A 17,859-nucleotide genomic window follows, 5' to 3' on the forward strand; every position below is an offset into this window, starting at 1 on the left:
GGTGTGAACAGGGCTTTAGACTCTCATGCTGACCATTTATTTCTTAAAATTATTTCTAAGAAATTAATTTGATTTCTTTCCTATTTTAATATATTTTCAAATGCAATGTATTTCTTATTCCACTTACTCTTAGTGTCACGTTACATTAGAAATCATTATAATGTGCGTATTTTTTGTGGTGCTGTTTAACATTTTTGTAGAATTTTTTTTTTTTTTTCAAAATTCCTTGATGAATAGAAATAAAATAAAAACACTTTATTTAATCACTCATTTTTTTGAGTAGAAAAGTAAGTTGTGCAACTACTGTATGTTTAATAGTAATAACACAGGCAGTACATCTCTCCTGGGGACGTGAGAACAGTGTTTAATGCGGGCACAGCATGATTTTCTAGGGTGAAGCAGTCCTAAGATAACCCAAACATCGGGAGAGTTATCATCTCTTTGTCTACTTAAACCACAGAATCGTATTTACAAAAGTGAACTGAAAGACAAAATGAAATGAAGTGAGACTGAAAGATAGATTAGAAAAGAGAGATGTAGAAAGAAAAATCTAGCACCCCCTTAACACAGCGAGACCAGCTGATGCAACTCCACGGCTTCAGTGACGTGTGCAGAGCTGCATTAGGACGTCACTCGGCCCAGAGGTTTACACAGCTCTGGAATGTTTGCCCTCAGCTTTCAGATGTGCGTGAGCTGTGGACGTGGTTTGGTGTCCCGCTCTTTTAAATGATCCCTGCTGTGTGATTACTTACAGACATACTAGCGGCGTGTATCTGGCATATACTTACACACCACTGCTATTCACTTCGTTAAACCTGCACTGTAATGTCCAGGCTAATTGCTCAGTCAAAAGCCCCAGGTCTTTAATTAACTGATGAAGGATTTGGAACTGATGCGAACAGACCTCTGTCCACCCTACCATCTGGATTATCATCTCAGATTAATTGTACTCTGACATATTCATCCTGTTTCAAGAAAAATGAATCAGGTTATTACTAAAACAACATTCTTGGAGACTTGTTTCAGTTTAATGTACAGGGGAAATTGAAGGGGTTATTCCCTTGCAGAAAGCCAGTAAGATTTTCTATAAACAAATAAAAAAACACAAATGTTCAAAACAAGATTTATATTTCAGATAAATGCTGTTCTTTTGAACTTTCTCCAAATTTCTGAATCAAAGAAACTTGGAAATATTATACTCAGCTGTTTTCAACATAATAATAATAATAATAATAATAACAAATGTTTTTTTGAGCAGCAAATCTGAATATTAAAATGATTTCTGAAGAATGACATGACTGGAGTAATGATGTTAAAAATTGTGCTTTGAAACCACAAGAAATAATTACATTTGGAAATCATTCAAATAAAAAAGTTATTTTAAATACTAAAAACATTACAAAATGTTACTGTTTTTGCAGTTCTTTGCATCAAATAAATGCAGGCTTGATAAGCAGAAGAGACTTCTTTAAAAACATTAAAAATCTTACTGTTCAAAATCTTAACTCTTGACTGGTAATGTATATTATATATTATTTTATAATAAGAAATATAATGTACAAATGTATAAGATATCAAAAGATATCATTTACTCTTTTACGCTGGTCAGGAGCTGGTTATAAGATGGTCATGTGCTAGTCCTAAGCATATACTCATAACTCATCAGGACCAGCTCAAACCAGCTGCCATGCTTCAAAACATAGACATCGATTTATGGAAGATTATTGAGAGGTGCAGTCAAAGTACATATAAAGCTCACATTTTTGCAATTTTTGGACGGCATCAGTTCACTTCACATTCTGTGTAAAAGAGTAGCAAACCTGCTGTCTGATTCCACAGAAGAAATACAGTCATATGGGTTCAGTTGAGTAAATGATGACAGAATTAAAATTGGAGAAATGAAGGGGATTAAACATTTACATGTATGCATTTAGAAGATGCTTTTATCCAAAACGACTTGGAGAGCATTCAGGATATACATTTTAAACAGTATGTGTGTTCCCTGGGAATTAAGACACTGACAATGACATTTCTTTCCTATTTTAGAAGAGCAGCTAATACGGCAATGTTTTAAGGAGTCATACTCCAAAAACACAATCCAACGCACATTCACACAAGTGCAGAATCTGTTGGATTTTTCTAAGCCGTCACACAGGGGCTAAACTGGATTAAAATTGGATCACATGCCCAACTGACTGCAGGATAAACATCCAGAGTCTCCATTTGCTGTCAAAAAATAGCATAGAACATTCACACTCAGTCACGTGACAAGCAGAGATGTACAGTACAGTGCTAGCATCACACCGTTGCTCCTGTGATGTGAGGAGCAGACGTTCTGTCAAGGCTAATGCTGAAGTGAGTGGGTAACAGTCTTCTGCGCACGGCATAAACAACATATAAACAAATACGTCAAGGATTGACTATTATGATGACAGTTTAAGTAAATGAGTGTCTATATTAGTTGTTCAATATTGCGAAAAATTCTGCTTAATTTTAAACATAATATAATTGGTTTCTAATATAGCTCTGGGCAGTATGCCAAGCTACGAGAAGATGCTGGATGTCAAATGGAATGGACTGTGTAAAACTGCATCATGCATCATTAGTGCTTGTCTTCATGAACTGCACCTCACTCCTCTTTTTCCCTTTATCCGGAGAGGATTTGAAGACTCTGTGATTAATGAGATCTGTCTGACAGAGATTAATTCCAAACACCAATTTAGACATCAACTATCAACCTTTCGTCCCTCTCCTAATCTGACAAATTAAATGAAAATCTCGGTAGCACACAGTAAGATTTTAACAAAACAAGTCTCTATGCTCATCAAGACTGCCTTTATTTGATGAAAGGTACAATAATATTGTGAAAAATAACAACTGCTCTATTTGAATACATTTTAAAAAGTAATTTACTCCTGTGATGTCAAAGATGAATTTTCCTCATCATTACTCCAATCTTCAGTGTCACATGATCCTTCATAAATCCTTCTAATACACTGATTTGCTACCCAAGAAAAAAATATTTTTATGAATGTAAAAAAACGTTACGCTGCTTAATATTTTTATTTTTTTATTTTTTATTTTTTTTCTTCATTTTTTTCAAGTTCAAATGAACTACATACTGATCCCAAACTTTTATAAAAAAAAATAAAAATCATGCCTTTTTTTGTTAAATGATGCAAATGTACTGTAGAATTACAAATCATGCATGCTCCTCATCCTCTCAAGAAGAGGATGATTGTCACATGGAAGTACGTCACATTCTAGTGCTGCAGGGAGATTTAGCAGATCTCATTCATCCCTCATCTCAAAAAGAAGCTTCAGGCTCAGAATGAATCTATCAGATCCTGATGAAGAGGTTTTTTCATGTCGGCTGCCGCAGTGGAGGGGTTGGAGACGTCACAGGCATCAGGCATTGGCTTTCATATATGATGAGCTTCGCCTGGCCTCTTTTTCCTCCCCAACTCTCCTTCACTCCCTCTTTCCACCCCCAACGCTTTCTGTGTCTCTTTCCCCGGAGGCAGCGTGGAGAGTGACTCATTGCAAATGTGATTTATTTATAGGCCTGTGCTCCACATCCTGTCGGAGCTGCTCAGGTTACCACACTGAGATCGCCACAGGTAGTGCAGTTAACATCACACATGCACAAACCAAGCACAGGATAAAAACCACACCACTTACAATGACTTGACTCACACGGCAGACACATGTTCTAGTAGACAGGGAAACAAGATGTAGTAGACATCCTCGGCTTAATTATGTGAAATGAAAGTGATTTTCATTTCATTTAAGACTAAAAAATGTTTTTACCATTAACAGTTACTGCAGCTGTAAATGCTGTAAATGGTGAGGGCCTTTTAAAGTTACAAGGTTTTGGATGAAAGTCTTGTGTGAAAAATAAAGCCTTATCCAGTGAGAAGGGACAGATTAAAAAGTCTGACTAACATGAGGGATCTCATTACTTTACTAAGCTGTAAATAAATAATGTCAGAAAAAAAGCAAAAAAAAAGAAGTTATGTGCTGGCAAGCTGTCACATTAATCCAGATTGTATAAAATGATGGCATGAAGAACGAAAGCATGTGAGGCCATGAGAAACGCAGGGATTAGATGCTACTGCCTGATTGATAATAAATCAAGTCGTTTTTTGTTGAAACTGTAAAGAAACAGTTACAATAAAGGAACTGAAAATCATTCACATATTGCATTATGGGTAGATGATCCTAACATAATAAGATCCTTGTTGCATTATGGTAGATGACCCTATCATGACAAGATCGTAATTGCATTATGGGTCGCTGACCATAACATGATAAGATCTACGATCCATATTCTTATTGCAATTATTTTACAAGTTGGTTTACTGAGCAGCAGTATAGCCAAACTAACTGTCCTTATAAGAAAAAATAGCCATACAAAGAAAAAAGAATGATAAAAAAACACTATAAATTATTAATTAATTAATTAAATTTAATAATAATAAAGTACTGTACATACAAACTAACATTTTACTTTTTTGGGGTTATCATTGTATGTATTTTTTCATCATAATTTTCAATCTTTATGTGAAAATGTTTAGTTTCAAAAAATTAGTTGATAGCTTATTATTTAATGCTATGACATTCACATTTGTGTCTGTTGGCTAGAAGTATTGAGAGAGTGATGGCAAGTAAAAGTACTTATTCTCTTATTTCTCTAATTAAGTCCCATAATTAGTATCTAGAACAGTAAAGTTAGAGTAATTACAGTATATCCTGCTTACTGAAAAAAGGCTCAATCTTCAATAAGAATCTGCCTTATTTTACTTCACTAGGTTCAAAGGCTGTGACCTTCACACTTTCTTCACACAACTGCCATTTCCGGTGAGTAGGGCCATGTTTCGCTGTTAGGAAGTTATTGTGTGACTCTGAGCATCGAGGAGAACACTGAGGCAGTGTTGGGTCAGTCAGGCGCTCGGCAGATGAGGGAAGCCTCCACATGTTGGCATGTCCGCAACAATGGAAGAGAGTAACAGTGGTCCAAACAGGGCATATCGTTTCAGGTCGGCCCATCAAATGACATTCTGTGCCAGTGTCCACACACAAGCCCCAAACAAAGGGACACCCTCTCCAGTCTTCCCTGATGTTCTTCTCTTGAGTCACATGATATCGTGAGGGGATGTCACCGTGACCAGATGGCAAATCTATATACTGTTGACACCTCTAATGAACCCGAGCGAAGAAATGGGATGCCAAAGCTCAGCTGATGACGTGAAAGGACCCCCAATCACATTCAAGGTCTCAGGACAAAGGATACTAGGCATTCATTTTCTCTTTAACAATAACACTATTGGTTGAGTAGAGTGAGACAATGTTTCATTGTCTTGCAGCATACTTGGAGTCACCTTCAATCAAATCTGAATAAAGCATTTTAATTGTGTGAACTAATGGCTTTTTAACCCCTTAAAGCCTGACATATATATATTTTTAAATGGAACCTTTAGACAAAATAATATACAAATACTTTATATTACTAAAGTAAACACAATACAACTACTAATAGATAAACAAATAAACGTTCCTCAGATGATCTAATTTTTTATTCTCATATTTTCACATAATTTTTCTAAAAAAAAAAACATTGTGGATAATCAAGTAACCATATGCTGATTCAATCTAGTAAGAGTTCATCTTTAAATATTATGTACAATATAAGTAATTCTTATATTTACTTCAAAAAATCATTAAAGATTTCACAGCAAAAAGACAAATCTATTAACCTGAAGGGAGAACTTTTTAGAATTATATTAAAGGGGTCATATGACGCGATTTAAATTTTTCCTTTCTCTTTGGAGTGTTACAAACTCTTGGTTTATAAAGAAGATCTGTAAAGTTGCAAAGACTGTAAAAATCTGTAAAGTCTCAAATCCAAAGAGATATTCTTTATAAAAGTTTTTTTATATAAGTTAAGAGTCAACCACGCCCTCCTAAAATGGCTCGTCCTAACACAGCCCCACATGTCTACATCACAATGTTGGAAGATTTGCATCAGCCATCCAAATGTTCACACAAAGAAAGAAGGCATAACTTTTATTCTCGCTGTTGCTAGCAGCATGCAATGTTTCTGTGCACAAAGGCTGTTTTTATATTTCTAAATATATTCTAAGTGGGGCACTTCCAACTTTGCAATGACAGCGCTTCAGTTTCACAGACTGTATGCAGCACGTAACTCAACACAACCTGTATAAATACAGCATAAGTCATTATAATAAGTAATCATGTCCCCACTGGATGCAACAAATGCCTCGTTTATAATGGGTTTTATAGCTTTTGACTTGTTACACCATCACATTTTGACAAGGGGTATAACATTGCAGTCACACGCTTGAGGTATTCGGCCAATCACAACGCAGTGGATAGCTGGCCAATCAGAGCACACCTCGCTTTTCTGAACGATGATCTTTGTAAAAATCTACGCGTTTCAGAAAGGCAGGGCATATAGGAGCAACAATAATGTACATTATGTGGAAAATAATGTGTTTTTTTTAAACCTTAGACTGCATAAACACATTTTTATTACACAACATAATGTTCTTTTTGGCAACATCATATGACTCCTTTAAAGGCCTTTTACTTTCTATTAAGTATAAACTATCAGTCAGAAGACAGAAGGCATTGGACAGTAGATAGTAAGGGTGAATAAAAGATGACAAAAAATTTAATTCTAGGGTAAGCTACCCCTTTACCACAGCCATGAAAGAAACATAAATGCCAAAGATGGAAATTGGACACATGAACTTTGCCAACACAAACATCTCAATCATGATACAATATAAAACAATATTGCAGCCCTGCTGAAATTAACCAAATTCAATGGTTGTTAGATACAATGGTTAGTTCACCCAAAAAATGAAAATACGGATCATTGGTGCTTGGGCAATAATTACTCAGCCTCGTGTCATTTTAAACCTGTAAGACCTACATTCATCTTCGGAAAAAAAATATTTTTGATGGAATCTGAGAGCTTTTTGACCCTCCAGCAATGCAACTATCAGCCCAGAAAGGTAGTAAGGACATTATTAAAATAGTCCATGTAACATCAGTGGTTCAATGATAATTTTATAACATATTTTGAGTGCAAAGAAAACAAAATTAACGACTTAATCAACAATGTCTTCTCTTCCCTGTCAGTCTTTGACTCTCGTTCATGAGAATATCATGATACATGCATGTGGATCTGTTGAATTCTGGTTTTCTGGAATTCTGGTTCAGGACGGGATTCATTTTACAGGGGTAGACGGGGGAATGTAATTTTACCACAGGATGTCTGTAATAATGGCCAATTCGCACGGGATTAGAAATCTCAGTAAAACTCGATTTACACATCACCATCACCTGCCTGTCATTACATTTTACCAATCCTTCGGGAAAATGGTATTGAACCATTTTAAATATTTGTGTATGATATGTGTTGGCAAAAATTGTTTTTGACAAAACTATTAACAAACCCAGAAGATTCAGGGCTTTTGAAATAAAACCTTTGGTGCTGCACCCTCAGACGCAACCAACTGACATTGTCCATAAGGTTTCTGAGATTGCGCATTCGGACGGGATTAAAATAACTGAGAAGCTCTGGTAATAATTACTTTACCCCATCACCTCTCCATGAAAAATGTATCCCGTCCAAATAGGGCTTAAGCAAGGCTGGGGAAAAAAAGTCATCCTCTCTGTCAAAATCTTCAAAACATGTTTACGTCTAACTCTGCTTGTAAACAAGGCACAGCATATCTGGGTTCTACGTCAGAAAGGCATCTCCTGCTTCAACAGATCCACATGCATGCAGCGATGCTCTTGTTAACGTGCGTTGAAGATTGACATCGAAGAGAAGAAATTGTTGAATAAAGTAGAAATTTTGTTTTCTTTCTGCAGAAAAAAACATTCTAAGAGATTCATACAATTACGTTTGAACCACTGATGTCACATGGACTATTTTAACGAAGTCCTTACTACCTTTCTGGGCCTTGAACGTTTTAATTGTATTGCTATGGAGGGTGAGTAAACTCTCGGATTTCATCCAAAATATCTTAATTTGTGTTCCGTAGATGAACGTAGGTCTTACGTGTTTGGAACGACATGAGGGGGAGTAATTCATGACAGATTTTTATTTTACATTTTGTTAAATGTGTAACTACATTTGCTGATACACATGTATCAATTAATGGTTGTCATAATGACTGTTTAATAACCATAACATGCATTAAAGGGTTAGTTCACCCGAGAATGAAAATTCGTCCATTTTTTTACTCACCTTCAAAGCATCCTTGTTTATTAAGTTTGAAATCTGGATATTTATCTTACAAAAACTCATGTATTCGCTACAGGAGGCATTTATTCAGTCCCCGGCGCCATATGAGGGACGTTTTATTACAGATGCACGCACTTTCACGTCTTCTGAACAGTTAACAACAAAAACCAGAAAGGCTTGGGAGCCTTCCAGAAAGGCTTGGAAGAGCAAGGACCATTTTTAATATAACTTTGATTGGATTAATCTGAAAGTGGAAAGAGCCTTTACGTAATTTTATTTTTATTTTTATTTTTTTATGTTTGACATGTTAGGCTGCAGCCTACAACTATCACACGTTTTTAAATTCACTTTTAAAAAATTCATTTCAAATTGATTTTTAAGGATTTTATAATGGTATATTATAATTTTATTGTTATTGTATTGTATTGTTGTTTTATTTCGTTATCTGATCTCTGTTTACAAAACCAAATAAATTTCAGGTAGTTTGCAAACTGTCCTTTTGCGCCACCTGGCAGTAGTTTTGTGAACAACTTCAACACATGACTTGCAGTTAACGCAGTGGCTCTGCGGTGTAGTCATTTTGGTTGGCCACCTACTGTATGTATCAAACTTTAATATAATATTCCTATACTTGTCTGTTCTTGTCTAGACTCTAGTATTCATAAACTGTAAATTAATGTCAAATTACATAGTTAAAACCTAGCACACGCACATTTTAAATTGTATGCATGAATTTATAGTGGTAATCAAGAATTTACTTGCTCAAAATAATTATTCCACCCACCAAGTATTGTAATTCAAATTGAAAAACACACAATATAGACACAATTCATATATAATTCAGCACAGACAAAAAATAAGGGAAAAAGTTTTTCGTCCTGTACATTCTTTAGAGTTGCATTAGAATTGTGATTCTGCAGTGCACATCCCATAAAGCCACAGAAGAGGAGTTGTGAATGGCAGTGAAGCGACACTGCTAGGTCACATGACAATAACAACATACCAAATGTAGTATGTCATTATAGTATCTATGATTTTGGACACAACTAGAATTTCACAACTTCTACTATTAATTTAGGCGGGTGCTAGTCATGATGATGAAGGCAGGCACCATGTAGCACATTTATGAATGGTTAAACAGATTGTGTTACAACTCACTGCATGTTACAACACTCCCCTGACGTCCCTACTTAATAATTCACAAGAACTAATTTAAAACCTCAGTGACGCACAATCGTGAATTGGTTATTATGAATGTTTAAACTGCTAAACAAAACATAAGTATCCACAAAAGTGGCATCATACAAAATAGATCTTATATTGTGCAGTGATGGAGGTCCTGTCTGTGTTTTCAGCCCACTCCAAGCACACAATTGACCCTACTGAGAGCTGTCACATCAACACTCACAATCTGCTTAGGATGTGAAGTGCTTTGAACATAACCAGTGATAACAGACCAGCTGCCCTGTATCTGTGTTTAATAACATCCTCTCTTTCTGTTTAGCTCTATTGTGTTATTCTATTCAGCAATTTTTGGAGCAGCACACATGCATTCATTTCGACATGCATGAAGAGCGCTAATTAATGTTGTTATGCAACTTTTGAATCTAAAGTTGGAAATTAATGATAGGCCCAAAATTTGTCAATCAATAAATAATCTGCAATCATTAACTAAAAAAAAATATAATAATAATAATAATAATAATAATAATAATAAATTAAATAAAAATACTTAGAAAATGGAAAATTCTCAGGCCACCCAAGATGTAGACAAAATTTGCATTATATCACTTGATTACCAAGTGATACTCTGCAGTGAATGGGTGCTGTCCTCTCACATCAAAGTCCACTGACATATTTGTTCACTTGTTCTTGTAAATGATGCTTGATCTGTGCATATTTCTCCACTGATTCAGACAAGATTACTTTTTTTCACTGGAGGAAGTGTCATTATGGATTATGTGTTCCCAGGAAGCAACAGTTAGAAGTTGAAAATGTCTTAATGATGAAATTGTTTATTACAAGCATGCAGCTTTTCATTTCACAAACTGTTCATTGATGGATTCCACTGTTCACTGCAAAAAATCGAATGGTGAGCAAGTGATGTTACTAAATTTCTCCAAATCTGTTCAGATAAACAAACAGTCCTTACAATGAGTTATTTAGCAAATTTTCATTTTTGGTTGAATTATTCCTTAAAGAAGAATAGTCACCTTGAGTCGTGTAGCCTAACCATGCTTTGGATTCAAACTCTCTTATACCACACTATCATTTAATTTTCACACATATTGAGCAAATAAATTATGTTAGTTTAAAAAAAAAAACAGCTTCACTCATCACAAACAATCAAACATCTGACTCTACAAAAGCTAACATGGTTCAGATCTGACCACCTGTTCCAGAGCGTGACCTCTGATGTGTGACTTCACATCACACCGAAATTCAATTCTATCTCAAATACAAAACAGCCGTCCCAAAATGCCTTAGGATAAGAATAAATAAACTTTGTTTAAACATTTCTTATTGAACCACCTTTTAAACTACTCTAAAATGGAATAGTTTATCAAGTGATGTTCCAGATAAATTTCTATATATTTGGAAATGCATATAATAAGAAAATCAGTAACAATGTATATCAACTTTGTGCACAAAGAATCATATTTCATGTATTCACCTGTTATCTTCAAATGTCATTTTAGATAACTGGGAAACGCTAAGAGCAGGCCTTAGACATCTAAGACGAGGTGTATTTAAAATGACAGGATTAGAGAGAAATCAATTCTTTTGAAGTCAAGATGTGATTATAATGCTCTGTCTAACACCCCCTGTGGTTGCACAGACCTAAACAGAAAGGAAGAAAAGGAGAGAGACACAGGGAAATCCTGTTTTCACTCATCCTCAGCTAATCACTGGTTAGAGCACAGCACCTTCTGTGCCTTAATCTACCACCTCAACCACCTGACGTGCTCTAGAACACACGATACTGAATATCTCAGCTTCACCTAGGTCACTTCTGCTGGGTCGCATCTGCTACCCAGATGCTCTGGGATGATAAAAGGCACAGGTGCACACAGGAACACAAGAAACTCCTGTCCATTCATACACTGAAACTGTACTGTAGTGAGTCTTTACATGAAGTCTGGAGGGTAAAAAAAAACTTGATGCCAGTGAGAGGTGAGGTATAAACTCACTAGTTATAGGCTGGCAGCTAGATCTTAGGTAATCTTTGTGTCAAAAAAAAAAAAACAAATCAGAAAATTGTAATTTAACAACTCTAATAATTGTGTAATAAAGTGGTGTAACCATAAAAGAAAGATCGGTAACGCTTTATTTGAAGGTGTCTTTGTTACTCAGATCACATGCATTTACTATTACACTAACAATAAATTATGCATAATTGCATGCAAGTAACCCTAAACTAAGCCCTAATCCTAACCCTAACCACAGAGTAAGTACATGTAGTAATTATTACTCAGTACTTAAATGTATATTACACTGTAACAAGGGCACCTTGGAATAGTAACCGAAAATCTATTAAAATTTTAATCTACTAATATAATAGTATTTTTTTATATTTGAAAAACAAAAATTCTATCTACAGTAAACTATATATATATATATATACATATATATATACATATACATATACATATATATATACATATACATATACATATATATATATATATATATATATATATATATATACATATATATATATATATATATATATATACATATATATATACATATATATATATATATATATATATATATATATATATATATATATATATATATATATATATATATATATATATATATATATGTATATATATATATATATATATGACCTTAACACAGTCATGAGGATTTTTTTTTTTTTAAGCAAACAGTTACACCACACTGGCATTTCATCAGAGCATTGACTGTGTCTCTCGATCCCTACTGGACTGTCTACTTGGACAGCATTTTGGGTTATTATGGGCGCATGCAGACTTTTGGGGAATCGCAGATGCTTTCCTCTTCACGCACTCACTAAGTTCAGCTGATAATGATTTAACTTTTGCATCTGCACACGCAGGATAACAAAACAAAGACAAAACCCCAAGATTTGAGACATTAGCGGGCAGTAAAGTTTCTGCTCTTACTAAGCGAGATAAAGTATTACACACTGATATTCAAATCAACCACACAATGAATTAAAGCACGTTTATATTTAGAATTAAATATTTAAGATGTCCATGAGTCACAGGGACAGTAGTTCTATATCCTTTGAGGAATAATAATGTCATCGTTATAAGACTACGTCTAAAATGTGGGTCACAGCGGGCTAAAAACATGGAAAACTGCGACATATATCGTGTCTATGACAGATGGAATTTATGATATGAATAATATCACAAATTAAAAACGTTCAGTCTTACCGGACGGATTTTCTTTGATGGTGAATTTCTGAGAAACGTCCTTCAGATGAAGCTCTCCCCGTGGTTTACCTCGGATAAAACATGTAACACCAACTTGAGGATGGGGATGTGAGGACCGTGCTCTATGAATTACTGCCGTTTCATTGACTTGGAGCCCGTGAGCCGGTTTTGACTGATTTTTAGAGTGGGCTGTAACGACTCTTCAGTTTCCCCGCCTCCGATTGTCTAGACCTCGCAGCGACCAATGACGAATCGTCGTCACGCGCAGGACGCAACGCTCCCGTGTCGCGCGCTGATTATAACGTGGCGCCTTCAGCTTGTGGCGCGTCGCGTCGCTGTTGATGGAGTGATGATGGACGCGAGAAAAGATACATTGAAAACTGACATCAGATCTAACTGTTAATCAAATATTAACACTGTTATAATAACATTATCTATCTATCTATCTATTTAGAGGTGCATCTCAATAAATTAGAATGTCGTGGAAAAGTTAATTCATTTCAGTAATTCAATTCAAATTATGAAACTCGCATATTTAAAAAAATAAAATAAAGTCTTTGGTTCTTGTAATTGTGAAGATTTGGGCTCACATTTAACAAAAACCCACCAATTCACAATCTCAACAAATTAGAATACTTCATAAGAATTGTTGGCCTTTTGGAAAGTATGTTCATTTACTGTACATGTTCTCAATACTTGGTACGGACTCCTTCTGCTTTAATTACTTCCTCAATTCAGCTTGTCATGGAGGTGATCATTTTGTTGCACTGCTGAGGTGGTATGGAAGTCCAGGTCTCTTTGACAGTGCCCTTCAGATCATCTGCATTTTTTGGTCTCTTCTTTCTCATTTTCCTCTTGGCAATACCCCATATGGGGTTCAGGTCTGGAGAGTTTGCTGGCCAGTCAAACACACCAACACCATGGTCATTCAATCAAATCCTGCTGGATGAAATGAAATCAGCATCTTCAAAAAGCTGGTCAACAGAAGGAAGCATGAAGTGCTCCAAGATGTCTTGGTAAACGGGTGCAGGGACACGTCTGTGTGTGGTGGCTCTTGATGCCTCGACCCCAGCCTCAGTCCATCCTTGTGAAGTTCACTCAAATTCTCCAATCGATTTTGCTTGACAATCCTCATAAGGCTGCGGTTCTCTCGGTTGGTTGTGCATCTTTTTCTTCCACACTTTTTTCCTTCCACTCAACTGTCTGTTAACACAGCACTCATCCAGCTTCTTTGGCAATGAATGTTTGTGGCTTACCCTCGTGGTGAAGGGTCTCATTGATTATCTTCTGGACAACTGTCAGATCAGCAGTCTTCCTCATGATTGTGTAGCCTAGTGAACCAAACTGAGAGACCATTTGGAGGCTTAGTAAACCTTTCAAGGTGTTTTGAGTTGATTAGCTGATTGGCATTTCATCATATTCTAATTTGATGAGATAGTGAATTGATGGGTTTTTTGTTAAATGTGAGCCAAAATCATCACAATTATCATATGTTTAAGTATTACTACAAAATTTTTCTATGATCTCTGTGAATATCTGCTTTGGCAAAATATTTACTGTACAAACATTCTAAAAAAATGATGCAAAATGTGGCTACTTCAGTTGCTTGAGATTTACATTTTGATATTTTGATAATTTATTTCTTTATCCCCAGGCAACTGAATATATAATCTGTAAAATCTCTGTAAATATGTTTGCCACAAAATTCTCCACATTTCATCCTGTGGTTATTGGGACGTGATGTAGAACAGTTAATTGCTTTTTCCCCCTCTCTGGCTCGAATTTTCTTCAGCATTCAGCATTCTGTTGATTAGGAAAATTTGTGGTTAATTTGGATTCAGATAAAGGTCATTGGAGAGGTACGCAGCATCTAATTCTGTATGTGTGTGTGTTTTAGAGGGACTAGAAGGGGTGGCAGCATGTGTGCAATGTATGGGTCTCTACATAAAGACAATGATAGACACAAGTCATATATCCGGCATGTGGCCGCATAGCAAGGATATACAATAACGACAAATCCCCAACAATTCAATGACTTCAAAGAACAGTTTAATATTGAGCATGGATGTCACACAGTGCTGTGGCTATGGGGAGCTAGATCTTAAAGGCAGAGGCATATCCCCAACCACTGTGTCCTGCTGTACTGGTCCCAGGTGCGGCAGTACAGCTGCGTCCATAGCACACGTGTAGCACAGCAGTGAGGATCTCCGGACAGCCTTTGGGGGAAAGTTAAAGGGGCCACACTGTGTACCTCCGCACAGCCAGAGTCCGAAATACTCATTTCCTTAACAACATCACTACCAGGAATTATGGGAATTCATATTCATATTTAAAATTATATATAGTTTTCTTCACAATATATATATATATATATATATATATATATATATATATTGAAATTTGTACGTATATATTTAACGTTTTTTGAGAATTGCAATTTGTTATTTTGAATGTCTATTTTTGATGATCTTTATACATTAAATATATTTGCTTGCCATGCTATGCATGTAAATTTTTTGTAATTGCATGTATATTTACATGATTGAAGTATGCAATGGAAAAATAGTAAACATAAAAAGGTGAATATATTTTAGGAATAGTACAGAAAAGGATTCTAAATGACAGCTGATGCATAATCTTTGACACTTCATTATGATGTGATATCGAAAAAGGTGTTCACTGAGCAAATTTTATTGAATAAAGAATATTTTATAGAGGCTTTTGTGCTTTTTTTTTTTTTTTTACCATAATTCATATTGAGTAAAATATCTTAAGATATGGCAATGCTCTTAATATATGGCAATAATAAGAATATCATGCTACAATGAAAAAAATGGTGTAGCATACTTTATATTATGCTCAAAAATTGGTAGTGAATTTCATGATAATTTACAAAGAATTTATTCAGAACACTGAATTAAACATGACCTTTTGAAGCAGAAAGACTGAAAAGGTACTTTCTTGCCAAACACACTTCAGTAATCCCTGTTTTATTTATAACTTCAGTATCCTATTCGATACAAATGCTTTTTGAAATAAAAGCCTCTTAAAGAAGTTATTCTGTTGTTGTAAAAGACAGTGTAGATTCAAAGACTGAGTTAGATGTTTTGACAAAGGATGAAAAAGGAAAAAGCACAATTGAAACATAAAAAGCACTAGATCTTACATTTTCAGGTTTTTCAGTTGTTTAAAAGTGACAGCACCACTGCTAAATCTCTCTGACTAGGCTATTCCTGCTTTGATTCATGTTTGCAACAGGCCCAGGCCACTGACAGGGTGAGATAATTTCTTTAGACACAAGTAGGTTGCATATCCCAATCCCACCACAACAAGCACTCCTCGTTTAAATTCAGATCCGTTACACATTTCCGTTAACTAGCAGCACATGATGCAACTGTTGACGAGGTAAAAATGTGGCCGTACAGTAACGTCATTGCTGCAGCTTGGCCCAGCACCACTAATTAGGAGAACGTGGGAAGTAAAAAATCTAGCACAGATAATTAACTGCATTGAACATGTTGTGCTACTCCTGTTGCTGGACGTTAACGATCAAACTCAATCAAGGCCAGTTTTTACAGCCCACCCCAACTTCTGATGGGGGAAGGCACTTTTTACACTGTTGTGGATAGAGGAACATTTCTCGGAAACCCTTACAGTGTATAATACAAAATTCTAATCATATCTTGTTAAAATGATTGCGTAATCCCTCACACACAAATTGTTTTTTTCGTTATTTTAACCAGAAACCATCAGGATTATGTGGCCGCTTTACTGTGTTACGTGTAAGTTATAATATTGCAGATTTTGAACTAGAATATATTCTTTTATACTGTAGTCATGGAAATTGACTTGCCACGTGGCTTGCGGCACAGAAGCTGGCTTTAATAAAAACAGTAGTGAAATACTAATCATGTCTGACAGTGAATTTGGGCGTATGTTAATCAGGACCTCTGGCACTATGCCTTAAATCTAAGACATTATGAATTCATATTACATAGAGCTAAATTGGCCATGTATTCATAAAGACATAAAACATCATTAGCGTTTTTCATTACCTGAATGCATCAGTGGATGAATCATTACCTCAAAACCATAGTTCACCCAAAATAATAATAAATAAAAATAAACATGAAACTTAGTTTAGACCAAAAAAGATTGAACCACTTTGAATTGAATTATATAAGAGAAAAAAATTACATTTAAAACAAAAATCTGAAACAACATGATAAATATACGTACACACACACACACACACACACACACACACACACATATATATATATATATATATATATATATATATATATATATATATATATATATATATCACATAGTTTATATTTTATATCATATATATTTTGAAGTCATCTTTAAGTAAACAAAGTTTATATATATACATATACACACACATTTAAGCAGCAAGCACTTTGAAGGTTATTTCAGGTTACTATAAAGTGAAACATGAGAGACTATAAAAGCTCTCAGATCTAGTGCTAAGAAATGGAACAAAAGAAGGTGCAGCACCTCTAAACATTGCATAATACAGTGTACAGCAGAAGCACAATCAGTCTTTGAACGGTTTATCAACATTAGACATCTGTCATACCACAAACGTCATGTTTGTTGTTCTTCTCTGGATATCAAAGGTCAGAGATCACTTTCACAGAGTAAGTTCAGAGAGCAGACCCCCCCACCCACCCACTCAAACCCCCTCGCTCCCCCCTCAGGTCTTCACACGGCCCGCTCCGCGGTGCTCGGATGCTCCACTGGGAACAAAGAACCGCTGAGCATTGTTCCTCCCCATGTGCGGAATTCCGCAAGCAGGCCAGGTGCACCTCTATTAGGGCTCAGACATGATGAGGATGCCCCGGGGGGGGCCCGAGAGTGCAGATGGAATTCGATTGAAAGTGAAGCTCAAATGAAAACCAGAACAAGTCCAGATTTGAAAGATTACAGCAGTCTACAAACACAAACAGAGACATAAAAACATACTAAATTTAACCCAGGGACGGTACAGGGAAATGTACAAAACAACAAAAGTGTAGGTGCTTGGGAAAAGCTATAGATGAACCTGCTGATGTTGACACGGCTGGAAATAGAAGTATGGTTCAGTGAGGTGAAGCAGTTCATGCTATGGTAAATATGACCTCA

General features: G+C 35.6%; 1 protein-coding gene across 2 annotated transcripts in view; it reads right to left on the minus strand.

Annotated features, from left to right (window-relative positions):
- Positions 1-12,907, minus strand: part of LOC127968541 (sodium-coupled neutral amino acid transporter 3) — a 40,536-nt gene extending 27,629 nt beyond the window's left edge. The window contains exon 1 of one of the 2 annotated variants that reach the window (XM_052569824.1): positions 12,709-12,907. The gene's annotated coding sequence lies outside the window, so the exon portion shown is untranslated. The remainder of the gene's footprint in view (positions 1-12,708) is intronic. The other variant, XM_052569825.1, reaches the window with a different exon arrangement.
- Positions 12,908-17,859: the final 4,952 nt, after the last annotated feature.

Source organism: Carassius gibelio, chromosome B11 (assembly GCF_023724105.1).
Source record: "Carassius gibelio isolate Cgi1373 ecotype wild population from Czech Republic chromosome B11, carGib1.2-hapl.c, whole genome shotgun sequence".
In the NCBI taxonomy this organism is placed as follows: domain Eukaryota; kingdom Metazoa; phylum Chordata; class Actinopteri; order Cypriniformes; family Cyprinidae; genus Carassius; species Carassius gibelio.